The 24,787-nt window shown below is 47.0% G+C and overlaps 1 protein-coding gene and 1 long non-coding RNA gene across 3 annotated transcripts in view; one reads left to right on the forward strand and one right to left on the reverse strand.

Annotated features, from left to right (window-relative positions):
* LOC119454627 (keratin-associated protein 21-1-like) overlaps window positions 1-24,787 on the reverse strand; it is a 569,870-nt gene that overhangs the window by 327,276 nt on the left and 217,807 nt on the right. The gene's annotated exons all lie outside the window — the stretch shown is intronic.
* On the forward strand, window positions 18,823-21,522 carry LOC125945244 (uncharacterized). The gene is made up of 3 exons (XR_007466732.1): window positions 18,823-19,231; window positions 20,022-20,078; window positions 20,617-21,522. It is a non-coding gene; the product is annotated as an uncharacterized LOC125945244 (long non-coding RNA).

A 24,787-nucleotide genomic window follows, 5' to 3' on the forward strand; every position in this document is an offset into this window, starting at 1 on the left:
GAGGCGCTTCAGCGTCGAAAAGCTTCCCTCAGCTGCACCTGTGTTGACGTGAATTGTGGCAAGTATCTTGAGCAGAGTGCTGATATTTATAAACAGGCTGGTGTTGCACTGCTTGAGGGCCTCGGTCGCATACTGTGGCAGCTCTTCTGTAGGTGTTGCTAGCCACTTCTGCTTCCATATCTCCAACTCTCATTTGATGACTTTAAGGTTTTTGGGATCCATGTCCGCCATGTAGAATTCTACTGCCCGCTGTAGCGACTCAAAGCTGCTGTGAGCGGCGCAATTCGGCAGCAAGAGTGGAAGACTGTACAACATGAAGACTGTAAGCGGGCTGTGCGTTGAGTTGCGGCTTAGGAAAGGAGGTGGGGGGGGAGGGGGGGGGGCTGAACAGTTGCAGTGGCGCAAAAGTCGGGAGCGCAGGCGCCCCTCTCTGTTTATCGGACGCCGACTGTCGGGTGTGGCGTCCTCTGCTCTTTTTTATGATGTTCCGGGTGGCTTACGCGGCGGCCCGTTCGGCGGGATAAACAGGAGCGCCGACTCCGCCGCCGCGCAACGCATTCGCTAGGGACAAACCGTGTCACGCTACATTGTACATCCCGTAGCGCCATCTGTCGAGGCGCTTGGAAAACACTCAACGGCTTGCTTCCATGTGCGCATGCGCTGAGTGGCGGAGACCGGCCGCGACGGCGGCGACGGCGGCGCAGAACCGGCAGCGCGGCACCCGTGGAGCATGTCGTCTGCTACAAACGTGGACCCTCGGCCGTGTCAATTTGACAGCAATCACACACAAAAAATATATGCGCACAAATAATAAAATGGCAAATAAACGCGCGGTAGCGCTTTTATGCACGCATACGAAACATTTTTAGATGTCTTTAGAGGAAACAGACGATAAATGATGCTGTACAAAAAGACACAGCAGAAGTACCTTGTTTTTCACTCCTCTACGTCTGCGCGGAAGCGAAGGTGCGAAACTTTCGTCTTCCTCGCTTTGTTTACCATGTCTGCAGTATGTTTATTCATGCCTGACGGAACAACGTATCTTATATTTCGGCGTGAAGAGACTGAGCAACAGGACAGTGTTTTGTTCCCGGCTGTAAATCTGGTTATGGCAAAGGACGCGAGAAGTTTTCGCTCTTCGCTTCGCCATCTGATCTTCAACTACTGCACCAGTGGCGTCAAAAAATTCCTGAAATAAGGGAACGCTTAAAGCAATGGACAAAATATGTGCGCGACACTTCGAGAAGCCGCTTATTTTTTATAGTTACTTCAGCAAAGACAAAGGCGATGTCCTACTAGATGTAAAGAAAGTGCCTCGACTTCGAAGCGGAGCCGTTCCTTCAATTTGTTTAGGGAAGCCTGGCGTAGCTCAATGATGCTGAATGCCAGGAGGAACCAGAAGACGCCAAATCGGAAGGATCAGAGGAGCTCAACTTAAATTTCTCTACGACTACACACAGTGCAGGTGCCTTTCCTTGTCCAGAGACATGCCGTAATTTAGAGAGAGAGAAAGGGAAAGAAAGACAAGGAGGTTAGCCAGTGTAAACACCGGCTGGCTACCCTGTAAATTCTCAGCCTTGCCTTCGAGATGATTCCCCCAGTTATGCAGACAGATAATCAGAGCTTCTGTTGTGAAATAATAAGCAGGAAACACTGGCAGTAATTCCCAATTATTATGTACGTTTAATGAGAATGTGGCGATTCTGCTCGCAAGAGAACCGGGCGACACGAAAAGCACCGCGAGAAACAAAGAAGCAAGCGAAGCATCTTAGCCCTTGATGCGTGCTCAGATAAAAAAGAGGGATAAACGTCAGCTTTTGCATAAAAACTTCTTTTCGTTGTCGTCTGTCATTGCTTGAGACCACCCGAACTGCCGTTATATCGCCTTACCATTTGCTATAGTTTTTCTTTCCGTCTTAGTTTCCGTAATTTGTTTATTTTCTGATCCTGTGCCTTGTAAAATTCCATGTACGCCACCTGACAAATGCCCTGCATTTGGCCTGTATAAAATATAAAAATAAAATGATGCATGACTTGTTTCTCCTGCTAACGTCACTCCGTGAACCGCAAGAGCTATGTGCGCTACAGGCGTCAGGGCGTGCGCGGAGCAGACGACAAAACGGACGGGCAAACAGGCGCCGCGAGAGGGTCCCCGCGCCTTTGCTGCTTCGGTTTGTTGGGCCCGCCTCTCCGCTGCAGATTTTTTCTTCATTCGTAGCGCCATCTGGCGAACACGCTGTGAAGCAGGAACCAGCGTTTCAGAATGTGTCCCTTCCAGACGAGCGGAGTCGGCGCTCCTGTCTTATCTTGCTCCGTGGGCCGTTCTCAGTGCTGTAGGACATGGGAACGGAAATGTACTCAGCGCTGTAAATATACGGAAATTTACTCAGCGCTGTAGGACGCGGGCACGGAAAGATCAAAATTTCGTGGTTGGGGGGGGGGGGGGCACCGCTGGCTACAGGCCTGCCCGACAACATATCCGCTTGTAAGCCCAGAATGGCATTTGCGAACGCTAGCACTGGCACCACTAGTCCTTTCCTGATTCCATGCGCCACCGCATATTTAATGTGGCCCCAAAGTTCTGCATTTTCATCATTCCTGCATTACCCTACCTCTTTATTATCGTTTCTTCTTAATGGACGCTTGAGTATGTTTTTTCTTCGGTTATATAAACGCCGAGGTACCTATATTGCTTGACTATGGGTGTGACTTGCTGTTCAATTGACACCACGTGATTACTCGTCTCTTCATTAAAGATCATAATTCCCGATTTATCTGTGCTAAACATAAGACATAGATTTGTCACTGCTATGCCACATATTTTCACCAGTGTCTTTAAATCTCTTGCGTTGTTCGCCAGTAGCAGTATATAGTCCGCACGCATCAGTCCGGGGACCTTATGTTGCACCGTTGTTTCATTACGCATGTAGCATAAACCAAATCATAATTCACCATTTTCCGGTGGTATTTCTGTATCCATAACCTAAATCGTGAACAATGGACATCCTTACTTCAATCCTTTTTGAATTCGCACCACTTCATCACATTTTCGGCCTTCCGATACAATTTGTTACTAATCAAGTTGGTATTAATTCATGTTGAAAATTAAGCGCTAGAAAAGACGAGGACAAATGATGAACACCCCATGAGCGCTTACTCGCAACGGAAGGTCATTTCAGAAAAAAATATAAAATACGTAGTAAGACTTGCATATGCGTACCGAGAAAACATTATTACGGCGATAACACAATCAGAAGAAGCTTGAACCTCAGAACTGGGCTCTATCACACACTGAATCAATATACCAAAATGTGGTGGTCATCCCCCTCCGAAATCTAAGACTAGCTCTTTCTCATGTAGTACTATAGAGAGTTGGCCGACACATGTATTCCCATTTTTCTTTATATTGTAAGCCTCGCTGATTTCCCTCTCCATCTGGCCCACGCCACCGTATTCACCGTACTCAAAAAATGCATCACCAACTGGGCCGAAATTCCACTCTTCTGAAGTCCATTCGAATGTACTGAGGGCCAGCCCGAGATTCGCCTACAAAGCGGACCTCCGTACACCAACGGAGAGGCTCCTAGCGTTAGGCCTTCATAACACCTACGCAGAACTCAGGGCAGCGGTACTCGTCTCTCAGAGGTACCGTTTCAGTATAACCTGATAGGCTACCGAAATGCTCATCAGGATAGGAGCCCCGCCCCACCCCCAGTATCTCAACGAGGTGTTGGAGGACGAGTCGCCCAACATTTGGAAACGAATCTCGGTGGCACCGCCGCCCAAGATCATGCACCACGACTACCAAGACTCTTCTGAAGTTCATTCGAATGTACTGAGGGCCAGCCCGAGATCCGCCTACAAAGCGGATCTCAGGCTGCCCCCCCCCCCCCCTCGTGCACCAACGGAGAGGCTCCTAGCGTTAGGCCTTCATAACACCTATGCAGAACTCAGGGCAGCGGTACTCGTCTGTCAGAGTGTAACCTCAATGACCGTCTCAGTGTAACCTCAACGGTTACCGAAATGCTCACCAGGACAGGAGCCCCGCCCCATCCCCAGTATCTCAACGAGGTGTTGGAGGACGTGTCGCCCAACATTTGAAAACGAATCTCGGTGGCACCGGTGCCCAAGACAGTGGCGCACCGAAGGGGGGGGGGGTTTCGTGGGTGGTAACCCCCCCCCCTGAGGCCGACTTCCCCCTCTTTTGTTTAACCCCGTTCATTTCCTTGCGCATTGGAGTACTGCAACTAAGATGTAAAACGCGCTATCATCTGCCCACTCACAAAAAGCGCATTTTTGACAATTTCCTGTGAAGACATTGGAATTAGTGCTATTTAGATGGTATTGGCAAACTGTCAACCCCCTCCCCCCCTGGGGGGAGATCCTGGGTACGCTACTGGCCCAAGATCATGCACCACGACTACCACAAGGCCAGGTATACAGCAAGAGTCAAATGGCCTCATAAACAGTTCGGAACCGACTCCAGTGTCGTGTACGTCGACGCGGCCAGCTACGATAGGCAACGCCACGTAACCGTGGCCGCAAACAAGGATTTGTCATTAATCACTAGCGCTTCCTTACGCACCACCTCAGCTAGGAAGGCAGTGGCGCCGGCTATAACCCTAACCGTAAGGTTTCCGAAGCCTGAAGGAGTCTGCCGGCTCTTTATGGCCGGTAGAGTACCTGCCGCAGCCTTAGGGCTGCTCTGACCCACACCGACCAACCACCATAAGTTAACCCCGCAGGGGCGTCTGCGCAAGCAGGCGTTTGGTGAGTTGCGCCACCACGGACCCGAGCACATGAGGGTTGGACCCTCCCGCGTGTAGCCGTGCGCGGCTTAGCCGTGTCCGGGGAAAAGGGGATCCTGGGGGTTGAGCCGATGCCGGGTGTTCGGACCTTTATGGCCCCCCGGCGGAAGCAACACACCTCTTCGGCCTCGGCTTCACGTAGACGGCACCCTCGGACTGACCCACCCGGGGGAAATCGGCAGTCGCCTTTTCCTGTCCTTCTCTTCAATCTTCGTCTTTCTCGTTCACCTTTAATCTTTCCTGTCGTCTTTTCTCTTCCATTTACTTCCAACATTCCTGGTGGCGAGGGTTAACCTTGTGTGTTATAACCACCCTTGGTTATACGTATTTGGTTATAGTAGTGGCGTACAGCTGGCGTTTTGCAGGACCTGTCTTCTCCAGGTCCTGCAGCGTCCCCTCGTTGGGCTCCTTGGTGGGTGGCTGGCGTCGCTGCCGAAAAACTCCATACCTATGGCTGAACAATTCCCCCTACTCCCTGATCGCCGTCTGAAAAGAGGGCGCACCGAAGATGTGTTCCAGTTTTTTGGACGACAAACACAGAATGTCCCCCGATTCCATGTTATTCACTCTGAAACCTCAGACAAATCGGTACGATCAATGTCACCTTTCCTTGTTTCAAAGTCTTTGACTGATATTTTTGGACCAGGCTACAAAGCATCTAGGATGGCAAGCGGGGATCTCCTCTTGGAACTCCGTGATCTCAAACAATACGAGAAACTGCCCAATCTAGTGTCATTTGGAGATGCCCAATTAACAGTAACCCCACACCGTACTATGAATACCACCCGCGGCGTTGTCTCAGATGATGACCTGTTGCAGCTGAGTGAGGCTGAACTCCTTGAGGGTTTCAGTGATCAGAATGTCATCAATGTTAAACGGATTAAAATGAGGCGAGATGGGAAAGAACTCCTGACCAAGCATCTAATACTTACTTTCAACTCAAGTGTCCTGCCCGAGTCCATCGAGGCCGGGTACATCAAGCTTCGTGTTAGGCCATATGTGCCAAATCCCCTTCGATGTTTCAAATGCCAGAGGTTCGGCCATAGTTCGCAGAACTGCCGAGGCCGCCAAACTTGTGCGAAATGCAGTGCCCACGAACACTCCTCTGAGTCTTGTGAAAGTTCTCTACATTGTGTTAACTGTGATGGGGAGCACGCCGCATACTCGCGGTCGTGCCCATCCTGGAAAAAAGAAAAGGAAATAGTGACAATTAAGGTAAAAGAAAACATAACTTTCAAAGAGGCACGAAGGCGGGTGACCTACCTGTCTAAAACCAGCTTTGCCGATGTGACGCGTCAGGGGGCAGCGTCGCAGCGGCTTCCGGCTGCTGTCCGGCCCACGCGTAGTGAGCCGGCAGTGAAGCCATCTGCCCCCTCGGCGACTGCAGCAGGCGCTGCTCCGCCACCCCAGCAGAAGGGGCCATCCACCTCCGGGCTGGTGGCCTCCAAGGTTTTGTCGCTCGAGACGAGGCCTTCATTGCGAACAAACCGCTCTCAAGAGCGGGTGTCCAGCGCTCCACAAGAGCCGATGGACACATCTTCCAGCCAGACGGCGCAGCCAGCGCCAAAGGAGCGGCGAGAATCTCTCGACCGCTCCAAAAAAGAAAAAGCCCGCATCACAGGGCCCGACAAGGGCTCTGTAAGTTAAGTTAGTGTTTTCACACGAGACACACAGCACAAACATTGTCTGCAACATGAACACACAGATACTACAGTGGAACGTCAGAGGATTACTTCGTAACCTCGACGACATCACAGAACTCATACATAAATATAATCCGAAGGTGCTGTGTGTCCAAGAAACACACTTAAAGCCTACACAGTCCAACTTTCTGAAGCAATATGCCATTTTCCGTAAAGATCGTGACAACGCTTCTGCCTCGTCCGGAGGTGTAGCCATCGTTGTAAGTAAGTCTGTTGCTTGCCAACAGTTTGCCCTACACACGCCTCTCGAGGCTGTATCTGTGCGAGCAATTTTATTCAACAAGCTTATAACCATTTGCTCCATTTACATACCACCCAACCATCACCTCAGTAAAACGGAATTTTACAGCCTCATCGACCAGCTCCCTGAGCCATACATTATCACTGGTGATTTTAATGCTCATCACACTCTTTGGGGAGACTCCCGATGCGACGCGAGAGGTCGATTCATTGAGAACTTCCTTGTTAACTCCGGTGCGTGCCTCTTCAATAAGAATGAACCAACATATTACAATATCCATCATAATTCTTATTCATCAATAGACCTGTCAATTGGCTCTGCCTCACTTTTCCCTGATTTAGAATGGCATGTAATTAAAAACCCATACGGAAGTGATCATTTTCCAGTAACCCTAAACTTAGTAACCGAACATGACTCCCTTCCGCATGTCCCACGCTGGAAACTAGCCTCAGCTGACTGGGAATGCTTTAGGGAATCCACGTACTTATCACGAGATTTTATAAATAATTTTAGTATAGATCACGCCGTATCATATTTTACTGCTTTTATCATTGACGCCGCTGAGAAGTTCATTCCTCAAACGAGTACTTCATTCAAAAGACGGGTCCCCTGGTGGAATGACGACTGCAGACAGGCACGAAGGCGGCAAAATAAAGCTTGGGGGAAACTACGTGAATGTCCTACGACTGAAAATCTAATAGAGTTTAAACATGTTAAATCCCAGGGAAGAAGGACGCGAAGACAGGCTAAGAGGGCAAGCTGGGAGAGGTTTCTCTCTGGTATAAACTCATACACTCAAGAGGCAAAAGTATGGCACGGGCTAAAGAGGTTAAAGGGAAAAGAAATCCATCCTTTGCCGCTAGTGAACGACGAAGCGAACAGCTTGGAAGACCAAGCTGACGCTCTTGGCGAACACTTCGAGTGCATATCTAGTTCAAATCATTATTCAGAGGCGTTCCTAAAGCACAAACAAATCGCAGAACACAAGGCTATCGATCGTAAATGCAGACAGAACGAACCCTATAACACGCCTTTCAACATCGCCGAGTTGAGAGCCTCCTTGAATACATGTCGGAGCTCAGCACCTGGACCTGACAGGATCATGTACGATATGATTAAACGCATCCACAGCGATACTCAAATAACGCTACTCGCACTCTTTAATGCTATATGGGCTGCCGGGTACCTACCTATTGCATGGAAAGAATCCCTTGTCGTCCCGATTTTGAAACAACGTAAAGACCCCAAATTAGTAACAAGTTACCGCCCAATAGCCCTCACAAGTTGTATCTGCAAACTCTTTGAAAAAATGATCAATCGTCGCCTTTTACACTTCCTTGAGTCAAACAAAATTCTTGATCCATATCAATGCGGCTTCAGAGAAGGACGGTCTACAACCGACCATCTCGTGCGCATCGAAGCAAACATTCGTGATGCCTTCATACATAAACAGTATTTTTTATCCGTGTTTCTAGATATGGAAAAGGCGTATGATACAACCTGGCGTTATGGAATCTTGCGCGATCTGTCGGCAATTGGCATTCGCGGCAATATGTTAAACATTATTGAAAGCTACCTACACAACCGCACATTTCGGGTTAAAATAGGCAATGCACTGTCGCGTCCATTCGTACAGGAAACTGGTGTACCCCAGGGAGGCGTGCTCAGTTGCACGCTCTTTATCGTCAAAATGAACACGCTTCGTGCTTCGTTGCCACCAGCTATTTTTTATTCCATCTACGTGGACGATATACAAATAGGCTTCAAGTCCTGTAACCTTGCAGTGTGCGAGAGACAGGTACAGCAGGGGTTGAACAAAGTGTCTAAGTGGGCAGACGAAAACGGGTTCAAAGTAAACCCCCACAAAAGCTCTTGTGTTCTTTTCACCAGGAAGAAAGGTCTCATTTCAGATCCCACCATCGAAATGTATGGACAACAAATACCTATGAACAAAGAACACAAGTTTTTAGGCATCATACTTGACTCTAAGCTTACTTTCATCCACCACATAAAACACCTCAAGACGAAATGCCTAAAAACAATGAACTTACTGAAAATTTTATCTCACACATCCTGGGGTAGTGACAGGAAGTGTTTAATGAATCTTTACAAGAGTCTCATTTCATCACGACTGGACTACGGTAGCGCGGTATATCACTCTGCCGCCCCTAGTGCGCTGAAGATGCTGGATCCCGTCCACCATCAAGGTATCCGCCTGGCCACTGGCGCTTTCAGAACAAGTCCCATTGAAAGTTTATACGTCGAATCAAATGAGTGGTCACTCCATCTGCAGAGAACATACACTAGCCTCACATATTTCCTTAAAGTCCGCTCTAATCATCAGCATCCATGTTTTAATACCGTTAACGATATGACGTGTGCTACACTTTTTGGTAATCGTCCCTCTATAAGACAGCCTTTCTCACTGCGTGTCAGGGAGCTTAGCGAAGAAATGGATATCCCACTCCACGAACATCGCTTAATGCCTTCAGCCAAGCTGTTACCACCTTGGGAGTGGCAGGTGGTAGCATGTGATATGTCCTTTGTAGAGGTTACAAAGCACGCTTCAGAGGTTGAAATCCGAATGCATTTCCTAGAATTACAGTCCAAGTACCCGTGCACAGAATTTTACACAGACGCTTCTAAATCACATGCCGGAGTATCCTATGCAGCCGTCGGCCCGTCCTTCTCGGAATCCGGCGTGCTTCACCAAGAAACAAGTATCTTTACGGCTGAGGCCTACGCAATATTGTCAGCTGTAAAGCATATAAAGAAATCAAAACTTCAAAAAACTATTATATTTACAGACTCTCAAAGCGTCGTAAAAGCCTTGAAGTCACCCTGTAAACAGAAAAACCCCATTCTCATTGAGCTCTATTCTGTTCTTTGTAGAGCATACGCAACTAACCAACATGTAATTATATGCTGGGTGCCTGGGCATCGAGGCATCGAGGGCAATGTTCTTGCCGACCAAATGGCCACATCAGTCACAACACCCGCTATTAACCCTACAGCTGCTGTTCCTGCAACAGATTTGAAACCTTTCTTGCGAAAGAAACTGCGAAGCCACTGGCAACGCTTGTGGGACGCAGAAACAAGTAATAAGCTTCATTTGATTAAGCCACAGTTAGGTTTCTGGCCCTGTACAACTAAAACACGACGAACTGGTGTCCTATTCTGTCGTCTCAGAATAGGACACACCTACGGCACCCACAATTTTCTATTGAATGGTCATGATCCTCCAACCTGTGGTAGATGTGGCGACAGGCTCACCGTCCTCCACGTCCTCCTGGAGTGTCGGGAAGCCGAAAGAGAAAGAAAGAAACACTTTCCTCTAGCATATCACTCTTGTGTTCCTCTGCATCCCGCCATGTTTCTTGGTAAAGAACCGCTCTTTAACACCAAAGCAGTCCTCGCATACTTGAAAGATGTTGTGCTACATGTTATTAGCCCAGTAAGTTCGTAGCGCGTCCTCTCTCAAGAGAATGTTGCTGTGATAGTTTTTTTATAGCACATGCCTACGAGCTCTTGTGTCTCAAGGGCTCTGTTTAGGCACTTGTGCTTCTGGCCAATTCCTGCATCTGTAATATTTTTGTAAGTCATATCATTCTTTTGCAATGTATATTCATGTCTATAGTACACATCATTAGTCATTGCCATAATCTTATTACGTATAGATTTTACGCTCTTTACAGCGACTGTTTTTAGGCCCCTTTACAGCCATGCCACATCGAATGTTCATGTAATTGACTATTCATATACCAGAAACAAGTCATCACCATCGTCTTGGCGCTCTTTGGCCACATCTGGCCCTTGCGCCAATAAACCACAATAATCATCATCATCACCATAAGTTAATTTGGTGCCCGGACCGAGAGGGCGAACGCATTAGCTCGCGAGTTTAGTAACCAAGGGGCGCTGTTTGACCCCCCATGTTCACTCGTTCCTATTCTAGCGAGAGCTATCCTGGCTCACCAGTATTTCACGCGCCAAAAGTATAAAACGCCCAATTCCCTTAACGGAGGGGAGGTGACCAACCTAAGAAGAATACGGACGGCTCATATCCGCATCTCTTAAAAGTACACGCCATACGTACATCGAGGGTTTCACACGTCTAAATGTCCATAGTACCGACATTTAAACAATTACAGTTTGTGTTTTAGTACAGCTGCTTTGTTCTGACTAAGTTACCACTGAACGGCAAAGCCAACTTCAGCGGTGTATAATGGTGATAGTTCGGTTAACAGTTATGTCGAAGCTGCATTGAGCTTGTTTGGGCAGTAACTAGCGTATGTAATGCGGTCATGTACAAAGGGTTGGGGGCCAGAGACCCCATTTTCTTTTGACTTCTTTCCCGGATGATCTTGTTTTGACCTCTCAACGATGCCCGGATGTTCTCGTTTGCGTTCCCGGATAACGGATTTGGCTTTTGGTTCAAGGTAATTTGAAGGTCGTCGGCACACAACCCCACGAAACGTGGGGATGTGTGCCGAATCCCAGAGACCTGAAATCTAGTTCACACAATCAAGCAATAGTTGGTACGGAGCAGTGGCAGGCACAGCTCGCGAGTTCGGACCTGGGGGTTCACTATGGAAGCACTTCTAGATCAAGTCCGGTGGGCGGCCGAGGCCTGTAGAGCCCTGGATGGAGAGCCCCACAAATAAAACGCGATGACCTCTCCCGCTTTTTCCTTTTGAAAAAAGTCGTCCATTCGATCATTCATTCATTCATTCATTCATTCATTCATTCATGTTTCACTGTGTGTTATGAGTGGCTCTCCCCTTACCACCGCGCCTTACCCCTACTCTATAGCCAACAGGTACTTAGAGCACCACTTCCTCAAGGACCATTTAGGAGTTACTTGCAGCCTCTGCGACCACCTCTGGTCACGCAGTGCCTGTGACCAGATGCCCCAGCGAAGTGTCTCAATTACAGCATCTCAAAATGGTAGCTGTCCCGTGGGAGGAATGCGAGAACGCTACCTTGGCACCATGCCACCGTGTGGTACCGTCTTGTGGTACCGCACGGTATGACGAGGACCACCGGTACACCACAGATGGTACCGAACCACCGTGCGGTTTTCACTGCTGGGTTAGGCTGCACTATCTTTGGATAAGTCCACAAAAACGGGTAGGAACGACGATTCTCGTGAAATTCCGAAAGAAAGCTCGCCGCTTTAAAACCAGCGGGTTTGCAGCCGCCCGTGATTTCCACCCACGCGCATACAGGGTGGCTTGGCCCCCGCTCCGGTGTACAAAAGCAAATGAGAAAATGGTGACCCCTTAAGCCATTTGTAGCAACGGAGCAGACAGTAGGAGAGACACCCCGCTGAAATTGAACGGCGCAATCGCTCACAGCTCTTCTTATGTGCATTCAAGTATTTTCGCTTAGTTGCGCAGATACGTGGAATTTTAAGCATGAAATGCTTTTAGGTCCCTTTGTCGACGACCTTCAAATTACCTTGAGCAAAAAGCCAAATCCGTTATCCGGGAACGCAAACGAGAACATCTGGGCATCGTTGCGAGGTCAAAACAAGATCATCCGGGAAACAAGTCAAAAGAAAATGGGGTCTCTGGCCCCCAACCCTTTGTACAGGACCGCATTACATACGCTAGTTATTGCCTAAACAAGCTAGAAAAAATATTGCCTTCGAGTTTTTCCTAATGTTTGTTCAGGCTCACTCAAGCTGTAACTTCTAGTACAGTGAAATTTTATTTCTCATTTCCAATACTGATGTTCAAAAGGCAAATACGTTGCACCATACACTTGATTGTCATCTTTTCGCGCTGAGGCAGGGTCGGCTCTGCTCAAATCAACGCGAGCGGCCCGCGAGTTCCGCGGCGCGGGTTTTGCGCTGCCTCCTTCGAGAGATAGCGCCACGCTGCGTTACCAAACCAACAGCGACCGGCGTGCTGCGGATGGTTGTGTGTTGTGGCACGGCCGCTGGATAATAAAATTACACCATCTTCCCGTAGGGAAACCCTGCGTAGTATGTGAAGCAGCCATGGGGCCGACTCAAGGTAGTTTTATCAGCTGTATAAACTTGGAGATGCAGCAGCACCAGCAACGCGCAGAACTGTTGTTGATGCCGTCGGCGTTTTGCCCACGTTCCCACCGAAGGCACGCGGCGTTGGTGACTGTTGCCGGTGCCTCTGGGGCGCCTACCGTCGCGCCTCTAACCTAACCCAGGCAGCACGACACCACTGGGCCAATGCTCGCAGAAATTGGTACGAATTATGGCCCAATCCTGGCATCATGGCAAAGTGCAACCCGATCCAAGGTCCACCCACTGTTCGAGCCAAGATTGGCCGTACAGTTCGCCATTGTAGAATCCAATGTAGTTCAAGCATAGACCCAGTGCACAGCCATCCTGTATCCAGTCTTTCAAGAACATCCAGTGCTCAGCCATTCTGTATCCAACGTGTTCCAAGAATATCCAGTGCTCAGCCGTTCTGTATCCAACGTGTTTCAAGAATACCCAGTGCTTAGCCATTTTGTATCCAATGACTTTCAAGAATATCCAGTGCTCAGCCATGTTGCATCCAGTGTGTTTCAAGCATAGCCTGTACTCAGCCATTCTGTTGCTTGTATGCTAGCTTACTGCCTATACAATTAGTAGCGAAGAAAACGTGATGGAAAGAAGTGCGGGAAGGAAACTTCCCGCAGACACACGCAAAGCGTAAACGAAAATATAATTTTTTAGTATACTATTTACAGTACTATTTACAATAGAATTCTTGAACTGATGCAGGCATCAGCAGGGATGCTCAGCTCTAGGGGCAGCAGCAGGAGGAGGGGCAGGGGCGGCAGGGGCTGCAGGAGCAGGTGCTGCAGCAGGGGAAGGAGCAGGGGCAGCAGCAGCCGGACAGGAGGAGCCGACGGTGGACTTGCCAGGGCAAGGGTGGGGAAGGGAGAGGGAAGCAGTGGGCAGGCAATGATTCCTGCCCCGAAGGGAGGGATCATCGGGCTGCTCTGCTGCAAACGTTTCTGCGAAACGCCTCTTCCTGCCACCACCGCTGTCCACAGACCCTGGCAACCACTTAATGAAGTCCTGTGCTTGTGTCCGGTCGCCCCCCCCCCCCTTTCGCACAGATGACATCTGCACACAAACATGCAAAGACCACAATTAGTACATACAGCATGCACCGTAAAGATCACCCACAATAGAGCAGGCAAACACATTCAACAAAAAAAACCTTAACATGAACTCAAGAGACTTAGTGAAATAAGTTGCTAAATCTTTAGCACACAGTTTATCTGACAGAATTTGCAACCGCAGCGAACCTTATTGAATCGAGGTTCAGAGCATGATCAGGGGCGAAATGCAGGATACGCAAAGCAATGCTTCGGATAATTAAATGCTATCGCCTTCCCCGCCATGAAAATTTTTGATCCATTTACAGGATCTTCATCCCTGTTGCCTTGGTTGACATTCTTTTTAACATAGCGTTACGTCATCAGTGATGATCACACCATGTCTTTAGTAACCGAGACATATTCAACTGTCTCACCCGCTGATGCTAAACGTGTAAGCTGCCTGGTGTGATGCAACTCATCGGCATGCTCGTCAAGCAATTCACCTAAGCTGCCATTGGTGCTAGTGCAGAGCACAATTTCGCAATTTCTGCAAGGGCAGTGGTGACTGAGTATGTGGCTTTCGTAGTAAAAATGAAATCAGCCAACAGGGACGCCCAAATTTCTTCGTTGTAGAAGTTGACAATTTATATGAAAGACACGATTTTGGCAAGGACAACCTCTTGTTATGCAAGCCATTTCGCTGTAGAGGAGCTCGGCTGTATACACAATACTTCAACAATGCAAAAGGATGACTGAGGAAGCTTTACCTGTGACTATCCGGCATAACTTCAAATTGAAGAATGCCCTCTTCCCCTTCCTGCTATGAAGGCTGTAAAGCACTTGGACAGGGTGCGCCATTACAGCCTTCATGGCATACGATGCCACCTCGCGCAGTGACTTCCCTCCTATTTGCAGGAGGTGCTTGCGCTGCAAAAGACAAAAATTGCCAGATATGTGGAAATGAGCATTGTATGCGGCAATGTTTTGAAGTTGAAAAATCTACCCAATACTACCAGAATTTAATTTATTGCCAAGTGAAGTGAATTTTTAGCTGAGTGCAAAGCAAAACATTTTTTGCTGGAAGAGGTTTGTGACGCAATGCCCTTTAATTATAAATGTGCTCTACAACATCTAAGCGTTACTGGAAGAAACACAAACACGAAGTGCATCAGGTCTTGTCTGTTCTGTGCATTTCATGTTTGTGATTCATAACCCTTAGCACAGTAACTATGTTTCATAGTAACTACCTCTCCAAGCTTTCACTATCATTTGTAAGTGCACCAATTCTACTCCCATGCAAATTCCCAATGCATAATTAGGGGATGTGACATTAGAGTGCAGGAAAGCCAAATCTACACACGTGTGGCACAAAACAGCTTAAAGGCATACGACATAATATTTTCAGACCTTCACATTTTGCGTTAAAGCGACTGACAACCAGTTTTTAAAGACGTAGTTTTGTGGTAACCAAAAGTTAACCCTCAGCAATGTTTGCATCTGCAGCTTCGCAAATTGTGAAAGCAGCCTATCATTCTGCTTTCACAGGAGTGAGTGCAACTGCAGTTAACTGCCTACATTTTGGCCTTTTCAACCACTTTTGAAAATATAAAGCTGGTACAATAAGTTTGCATTGTCGTATGGACCTTCTTACATTTGTACAGCGTTTTCCCCCCAAATACACACCTACATCATGGCTGCCTGGCCTCCATTATCATTATTCTGTCGATAGACTTACCAAGCCAACTCATCAAAAACAAAGGCAGTGCCACTTTCACTACAAACGAAGGCTTATCAGCATATTGTAAGGTAAAAAAATAACAGAAAAATGTGGACTGCATTTCAGTACTAATAAGAATACCATGAACCCCATACAATAATAGAAAGCCATGTGATAGGCCTCTTATTCATGGTAAATAAGAAACAGTGTCCTGAAAGCGTAGGGAGACGTAGGGAGACGTGGACACACCCCAAGTGCGGACTTTCAACTGGTAAGTTTATTGAATGAACGAGTTTATGAACAGTTGAACTGCACATACACCTGGAAGGCAGTGAACAATTTATGACATGCACTCGTGGTTAGATCAGGTGATACTAAACAATAATGAATTAACAAAAATAAAAACCATCGCGCTGCTCCGCTGTCAACGATTTGCGTGGTCTAAAAAGTAAATTTCTTCTAAGAAGACTATTGCAGGCTGACTAATGCAACCTGGTCCTGCTTTCTGTATTCTATAGGCCTCGCAAATTTCATGCGTCAATTGGTCTGTGAGGCGAAAAAGAATATCGGTCCGAGAGAATTCTGCAGTGCACCCGCAGCCATGGCAATGCATTGTGAAATTCAAGGCACAAACAGTGCATTTTGGTGCTCCCTGAGGCCCACGTTTACACACTGCCCCGATTGTCCCAAATACACTCGGCCACAGGTGAGGGGGATGCTGTACACGATTGCAGTGGTGCAAGGCAAACACACAGGTTAGTGTGCCTTACAGGGCAGACGCTACCTACTTTCTTTGTGGCTGAAAATAACAAAACAAATCTATGCCATGCCACGATTCCCCCCCCCCCCCCTCCTTCAACCTGTGCGAACGCTAGTTAGTGGATGTATGGCTAATGGCTTGCTTCTTGGTGCCGCATGTTTACTCTCCAAACTTTACTCTTTGCACAAGCTTTCCTCAAGACGCCAATAGCATGCTGTCTTGTGGAAAGTTCGTGCAATAATTGAAGCATGCTATGGACACTAGCGTTCTCACAGGTTGAAACAAAAAAAGGGGTAGGGGGCGGGGGGGATCGTGGCATGGCATAGATTTTTTTTTCAGCCAGAACGTGGGTAGCATCTGCACAGCAGTTACAAAATGTGTGGAGAAAGGTGCAAATGCAAAAAAAGTCTGCCCTGTAAGGCACACTAATGTGCGTGTGCCTTGCGCCACTGCAATCGTGTACAGCATCCCCCTCACTTGTGGCCGAGTGTACGTGGGACAATCAGGCCGGTGTGTAAACCTGCGCCTCAGGGAGCACCAAAATGCACTGTTTGCACCTCGCATTTGACAATTCGGGTGCACTGCAGAATTCTCTCAGACCGAGATTCTTTTTCGCCACACAGACCAATTGACTCATGAAATTTGCGAGTCCTATAGAATACAGAAAGCAGGACCAGGTTGCATTAGTCAGCCTACAATAGTCTTCCAAGAAAGAAAATTTTCCTTTTTAGACCCCGCAAATCGTTGACAGCCGAGCAGTGTGATGTATTTTTTTAATTCATTCTTGTTTAGTATCACCTGATCTAACCACGAGTGCATGTCATGAATTGTTCACTGCCTTGCAAGTGCATGCACAGTTCAAGTGTTCATAAACTCGTTCATTCAATAAGTTTTCCAGTTGAAAGTCAACACTTGTGGTGTGTCAAGTCTCCCTTCGTCTACGTTTTCAGTGTGCTGTTCCTTATTTACCATGAATCATTACCAAGATCCAGTTTTCCCACCTCTTTAGGCCACTTATGCATCTTATTGTTTTGCCATGTGGGGCGCCAAGGGTCATTTTTCGCAAGTTTTGGGGAAGAATTAAAAATATAAATCCACATTTAATGAGAAAAACATGGCTTATTTTAACCAGTAGGATAGGTCATTTTTGCACAAGCGGTTTTCTCAATTCATGTTCTGAGCAGTTGTCTGTCCCTTTACATAAAGGTTCCGGACTCTAAAACCCCAGAAATATACTGGTAAACCCCAGAGTGCACTAAATACCTCATTTATACTAGTTTTTCTACAGCCAGGTTTCGTTTAGCTTTCTCCCTCTCATAACATCGTGGCACAGAAGGCAACCACGTAGACATCGGAAGGTTTGACACTTGCTTCGACTTGCTTGTCGAAAGGATGTTTCGGCTTGTACACAGAAGCCTTGTTCACTGACTATTATTGATTTCATTGAGCTACAACAGGCATATGGCCAACGACTATGTCAGTGAACAAGGCTTCATGGGGAAGGCAGAACATATGATCCCTTCAACAACAGTATTTTGGTCTGCATTACATTTATTGTGGGTTTAAACTGGGTGGGAAAAAGCATGTCAAAAACAAAACAGATGGCAACCAAGGTGAAAAAAAGATTAAACAATGCTATTTCCCCTTCACGGGGGCTGTTCTCTCTCTATGGCCAGCATCTGTTTTTGCCATGAATGTTCAATGAATGGTTCGAACTGTTCGCAATTTGACCAACTTTCCCAACCCTTGTCATTAAGGTATGGAAAAAGGGGTACCCCCATTACAATACCATATTTACTCGCATAATGAACGCACTTTTTTTTCCCTTGAAAATATGCGCAAGTTGGGGGGGGGGGGGTTCGTTTATTATGCAGGGTAAAATTTTGAATGATTTGTTTTTCCGCAGCCACCTCTAAAGAAAGCCGCAATTTCGTCCGCAAGGCGAACCATCGATTGCGATTGCAAATGCGCAGAGAAAGCCGCAATTTCGACAGTTAGTGTCCGCGGTCATCGAGTATGATTGGTTCATGTTTGCCTGTGCGCGCTGACACCATGCTGGTTAAATTACTTTGGAAGTTTATACGGGCGACAGAACTACTATCCTTACTTTCGACAGTGAGTGTCCAGTGAGTGCTCACTGTCGAAATGCTGGTGTGAGGAAGCGCTGCAGCAACAGCCAGCGAAGTGACGTTCATGCCATGTATCGCTTCAACGCAAACTGAGCGGCGATAACGGAGTACGCTCAAAAGTATAAGCCGCCGTCGCACCTAGACTCACCCCCGTATTCTTAAACACGCCTTCACTCAGCGCTTCTCCTCGACTCAGCCAAGTCGAGGCGACGAGCGTTCCTTCACTCAAGGCGCCGTTGCGTTTCATGAACACTACCTCACTTTTCCTCCGCCAAGGAACGCCTTGAAAATGCGCCCTTGACTCGAGTGAAGTGCACCGACCGAGAAAAGCGTCTGATATCGAGGCTATTCTTAAATTCGCTTAGCAAAAGCCCAATTATTTAAGACAGATATGTGTTTCCGTTAATTTGGCTTCGTTATCAAATAACAACACGGCGCAATGCACAAATTTAGCTCGGCAGCGCTGCCACTGTTAGCGTTCGACTGATAGATCAAGCGGGAGCTGTGTTTGAGGTCTGGCAACGATCGCACCCCAGCAGCTGAGCATGGCTGAGAAATAAGAAAGTTTGCGGCCGCACTTGTCTGCTGCTCATTGTTTCCTTGTGCTTAATTTGCGGTTCACGTTGCAGTTGTTGATCGTGGTTATTATGGATGATTTTGTCCGTGTGTGTACTGTGATCGAGCCGGATTGACTTCGAAAGTTGCAACGCATGGAACGGCCGATGGGCAGCTTTGTTTAACTTCAAGACCATGTGCTGCTGAAAGCTTTCTGAAAGCAACAGGACAAAAAATAAGGGTGAGTGAACAGTTTCTGTATGGAAGCATATTACGCTGTTGCGGTTCTCGTGAAGTTGCCGCCGCGCTATCAATAAAACGTGGCCGATGTATCCAAGCATGACTGTCTCCAGTTGCTCATGCTGCGGGCATTAGCACCCGAAGCAGACTATTCGAGGCAGCATAAGATTGCGTGAGACGTTCCTTTTTTTTTGCATTGGAGCTTGTGGGAGATTCGGCGCGACAATCTGTTATCGGTTCAGTAGTTTAAACATAAATGCACAAGGCACCGCTCCACGACTGTGTCCGATGATCATTCCACTATCGCTTAGGAAATATTTCAGTAGAGAAGAAGCAGTTGTAGTATACATGTGGCAGAATGCATATCGTTGTGTGCGTAGCTCCAGCAGTTTTAAGGAAACAAACGTTTTTCAGTCCTGTACTTTATTTTAGAAGCCGCGGTGGTTAGTCGGTTTGTTCAAATTGTAGCACATATCGTCAGTGAACCAGCACTGGTGCCTGCATTTCCAGTGCTGCTTCACTTCCCATATACGCTCCGCAATTTTTTATTCTTCCGAAAATTCACTTCTCAGTAGTTCATTACCAGCATTAGTGTTTGTTCGTCTTACCTTTTTCAATGTGCTGTGTCGTAGCATCTCCTGCAGGTTCCATAAACTGTGCTTTCAAGTTCACGCAACGTCCACATTTTTTTTTTTTAGTTGTGCTATGTCTTTTCGTTTCAGTTGCTTAGCTCCACTGAACTTGGCGTGCGAACGCCCTATGTACATATCATTTTTGGTATTCTGCTGCAGGATGTGGGCCTTGGAAAGACCAGCTGATGGAAAAAAAATCAACGTCTGTGTTGCACGGTAAGGAATGCGACTGACGTTAAAGCATCGATAGATACGGTGTCTGCCTATGGAAATGCACCATCTCGCTTCCCTGAAAGAACTTAGGTGCTGCGGAAGTACTTGACTGATCAGCCCGGCAGTTAGTCTGTGCTTATTTTTCATACTTATCATTATAATATTGATGTTATGTCTGGCCACATTGAAAAAAATGGTGAAATGCACGCCGTGTTGTTGAAAACAGCAAACATGAAACAGCTATGCAGTAATGAAATCAAACTCATATTTAATTCCTGTTCAACAGTCATATATTATTGTTTTGAAGAGCACAGTCATGATTATGATGTGCGAAGTCATGAGTTGCCCATAAAGTGTTACGGCTGAGACGTGAGCTTTTTTACTGCCCACAATTTGTAATGCAGCACTTTAGTATTTAGTGGAATGTTGAAGCTACTTTTGCATGAGCAAGTGTGCATCCAGAAATATACCATAATTTTAATGGTTGTTCTTAGCTTTGCGGAACTCATGGTAGTAATGCGCTCTATATTGTATTTTTCAGCAACGCCATTGTGACAGTCTGCATCACCATTTGGCCTGTTGTGGGATCCCACAAGACACGCTCTGTTCCTCGGTCAATTACTGAACTTCTGCAAGCCCCATGGAAGCCAACTGTGATCCGCATCGAATGGAACAAATTCATTGTTCCGGCCTTCATAATTATTGTTTAAGCTGAAGTTAGAAACGGAGCTGAAACAGCGTATCTTCTGTAAGAATTTACCACTGCATACCGTCCGGTGGCCACACCCGACGGTATGCTACTGTCTAGAACACTGCTAGTCTACTGACTAGAACATGGATGGTGTTTTATTCTAGAATAGCTTTGTTAGTAGTACTACTGCTTGCGTTTGTAGGATCACAGTCCACGCTCTTTTTGCAATCCTATCAGAACACAAAAAGTAGAGGATAAATTTAATTTATTGTTTCAGAGATTGACACTTGGATTGACCAAAAATAATTCAGTGATACAGACTGCTTTATTAAATATGGGTTAAGAAAAGAAACCTGGACGAAAAATACAGACTTAAGCAGCAAGGTGCCTATGAAGGCAGATGTATGCAAAATGCCTTTAGTGGTGATGTTTGAGCTGTTAGGATGTCAGAAAGGAGATAGTTGTTTTAGCCAAAATAGTGCGACAACGACTACAGTGCAGCAGTACACATTAACTGGAGCTCCTCTTCTCCCCTTGCACACCAGCGCAAGCGCAGCACCCTTGAAAAGGCAGTTGCTCTGCGTGGTTGCGTTGGCAGCCTGGTTCCTGCATAAGAGAAGGGGTTGGTTATAAACATACAGTGATGTTAACGCACATAAAAACTAGCTTAGGTACAGTATTCGTTTTCATCAGTTTACTTTTCGAAGTAAATACATTCATTACATATTTTCATTGTGTTCAGGAAGCCGAGTTTTTTTTTTTACATTGAAAGCTCGGACTGTTTGCATTGAAAGCTCATTCATATTTGCAAAGATACAGTTTTAGGCTGGTTTGGCGTTTCCACAGCCAGACCGACATACACCAATCTAACACTTACATAATGCACTCACTAATAGCTGGAATGTGCACAACAAATACATGTGACATATATCTGCTACCACTTACTAGCGTTTTCTGTATTAGGAGCTGAGTCAACTGCTACAGCTCTTTTTTATTACAATAAAGATAATGTGATGAACAAAAACTATCCTCTGTTTTATTGTTATTCAATGTTTTGTATTGGAATAAAATATTACATTCCCTCTGTATACGTGCAGGTATAATTATGAAAACCATTTCATGGTTGCTCACTTCCTCGTTGGGCTTGGATGTTCATAAGCATAAGCTAATTAAACTAAACATTTTGAAGCAAGGATCACGTAATTATTGCTAACGACTGTAAATAACAGCTACTGTCACACGTCCCACGCAAAAAACAGTATACTTTTTTGGTTTCCCTATAGCAACTAACTGCATGAAATTATAGAGAAACAGGAAAGTGAACGCACCTGGTCGTTTTTAGAGAAGCTCGCCTTGCTGTGGTACGCTACGCCGTCCTTGGAATAGCGTAGTAAGTGATGCACACGAGTACAAACCGCTCAGGCGGAGCGAATTCCGGCGCTCGCGCAGCCAGACCAGCATCCAGCAATCGAGCACACAGGCGAAGATTCCACTAACGGCAGGAATCTTCGCAGTTGTTTTCTTTTCATAGGTTCGAAGTGCGCCGCAGTTAGGTATCATGCAGCGTTTCAAATGGTGCTGCTTTGTATGATCCCCCGCGAGAAACACGGCACTGGCGCTGATAGTAGTTTCGGAGCACTCGCACGAAGAATACACGTATGTAGGTCATCAACTGGCTCATGCACGGAATAAGACGACAGGTCACTGCACTAGCTGGCAGTCTTCTTTGACAGGACGGCCGGTCTGTCTCGGTGCCACAGTAGAATTACTCCGTTGCCGAAGCGCTCCAGAGGATTGCACCGGTCCGTAAAACGATGCCCTTGAAGATGCGCAGCATCGTTAACGAAAGAAAAGCTGCGGAGGCAACTGGCGTCCAACTGAAAAAGCCGACGAGGCGAGCGAAAGATCACGACGCAGCCATGTTTGCGCACTAACTTCACTCAAGGAGCGATTCAAGGTAGCTGCGGGGCTACCTTGAGATTCTCGAGTAAAACGCTCGAGCTTTCCTTCACTCAAGGCGCGTTTCGAGTGGAGGGCGATTTGTGAAATGAAAAGCCGCCCTCAAGGAGCATTTCGAGTGGAGGGTCGAGTCGAGGTGCGTTTGTGAATACGGGGGTCAGCCTCCGACGCAGATCATTTTCAAAATAGGGCACGACCGGCCGTGCAATGTGCAGTTGCTGTGCCGCCTCCCTCCTCTCCCAACGGCGCCATGCACACGACGAAATACGGCGCGTTTCCTACCCGATTTCTTCCCTCCAACGCGGGATAAAGCCGCGATCGTTGGCGCTGACTTCAAAAATGCACCTGGAGTGTCCATATGATGCTACCGCAATAAAAGTAGGAGACTCACGTACAATTCGGCGTCTGATACAATCGTACCCACTGAATGCCATATCGGACGCCGAATCGTACTGTGTCTCTCCTACTTCACGGCAGCAAGTTCAGGGTGTGTTTATTTCGCAGGAGAAAAAAAAATTGAAATTTGGACGACGAAAGTGGGGGGTGCGTTCATTATGCGAGCGTGTCCATTACATAAGTAAATAGGGTATTTCACTTATTGAATATGAAGGGCAAAAATTCTCTTACATAATGTAGAATAGTGGTAGAAAAAACAAAGCACAGAAAAATCAGAGTAGTGGAATAAAAAGTAACAGGGGTCACAGGGCATGTGGGTTTACATTCTTAAAGTAATTGCTAGTGCTCTAGAAGATGCTTTGAACCATTGCATGAAACTCGATAGTTTAGGAGTTTGTTTCATGGGCTTGTAGCACAAGAAAAAAAATGTTAGTGCAATGAGGCAATTCGACAACAGGTACACTAGACTTGCTGCAAATGTGGTTTTCATTACATACCCAACTGCAATGCAATTTTCAAACTCTTTTATTTAGAAAACAAAACTGTAGATTAAAATGAGGTAAATACAGTATATACAGAACATCATTGGACCCCTTTTCCTGTACTGTGTCCCACTTGTTTGGACTGCTATTTATCATTCACGATGTGCCAACTCGTCTAACAAAAAGAATTTATTCACGAGTGCGTCCTTCTGTAGAAAGCTGCCACAGTTTGCATTTTATATCAGCAATAGATTTTTATTAACTTAATGATTTACTCCTGCTTCATGAATGTATCTCTATGGAGAGCTGTTGGAAATCACCGATTCAGCAAGCCACTATGGTAGCTCAAGGCTTCCGTGGGCTTGGTGGCTGCTTCGTGTCGTCACCTACTAACCCGCTACTTCTTGCTATGCAGATGCTATCTGCCATGCTCACTCATCTGCTCCTTGCTGCCGGTGTGACTGCTTCTGCTGACACATCGCCGGCCTGTGGATTGCTGTGCTATGACTTTGCTCCGCCCACTATCCAGCTGTCAACCGTCAACATGTCCAGCTTCAACCCGCCGCTGTCTGCCTTCCTGTCGCCACTGCCGCTGAGCCTGGCCCTGGATGGTGGAAGGACAGCGCCATCGTCACCAACATCGACTACGCTGCCAACTATAAATAAGCTGCAACTATCGGCCGTGCTTCGTGGGCTTGGTGGCTGCTTCGTGTCGTCACCTACTAACCCGCTACTTCTTGCTATGCAGATGCTATCTGCCGTGCTCACTCATCTGCTCCTTGCTGCCGGTGTGACTGCTTCTGCTGACACATCGCCGGCCTGTAGATTGCTGTGCTATGACTTTGCTCCGCCCACTATCCAGCTGTCAACCGTCAACATGTCAAGCTTCAACCCGCCGCTGTCTGCCTTCCTGTCGCCACTGCCACTGAGCCTGGCCCTGGATGGTGGAAGGACAGCGCCATCGTCACCAACATCGACTACGCTGCCAACTATAAATAAGCTGCAACTATCGGCCGTGCTTCGTGGGCTTGGTGGCTGCTTCGTGTCGTCACCTACTAACCCGCTACTTCTTGCTATGCAGATGCTATCTGCCGTGCTCACTCATCTGCTCCTTGCTGCCGGTGTGACTGCTTCTGCTGACACATCGCCGGCCTGTAGATTGCTGTGCTATGACTTTGCTCCGC

Source organism: Dermacentor silvarum, chromosome 5 (assembly GCF_013339745.2).
Source record: "Dermacentor silvarum isolate Dsil-2018 chromosome 5, BIME_Dsil_1.4, whole genome shotgun sequence".
Lineage (NCBI taxonomy): Eukaryota > Metazoa > Arthropoda > Arachnida > Ixodida > Ixodidae > Dermacentor > Dermacentor silvarum.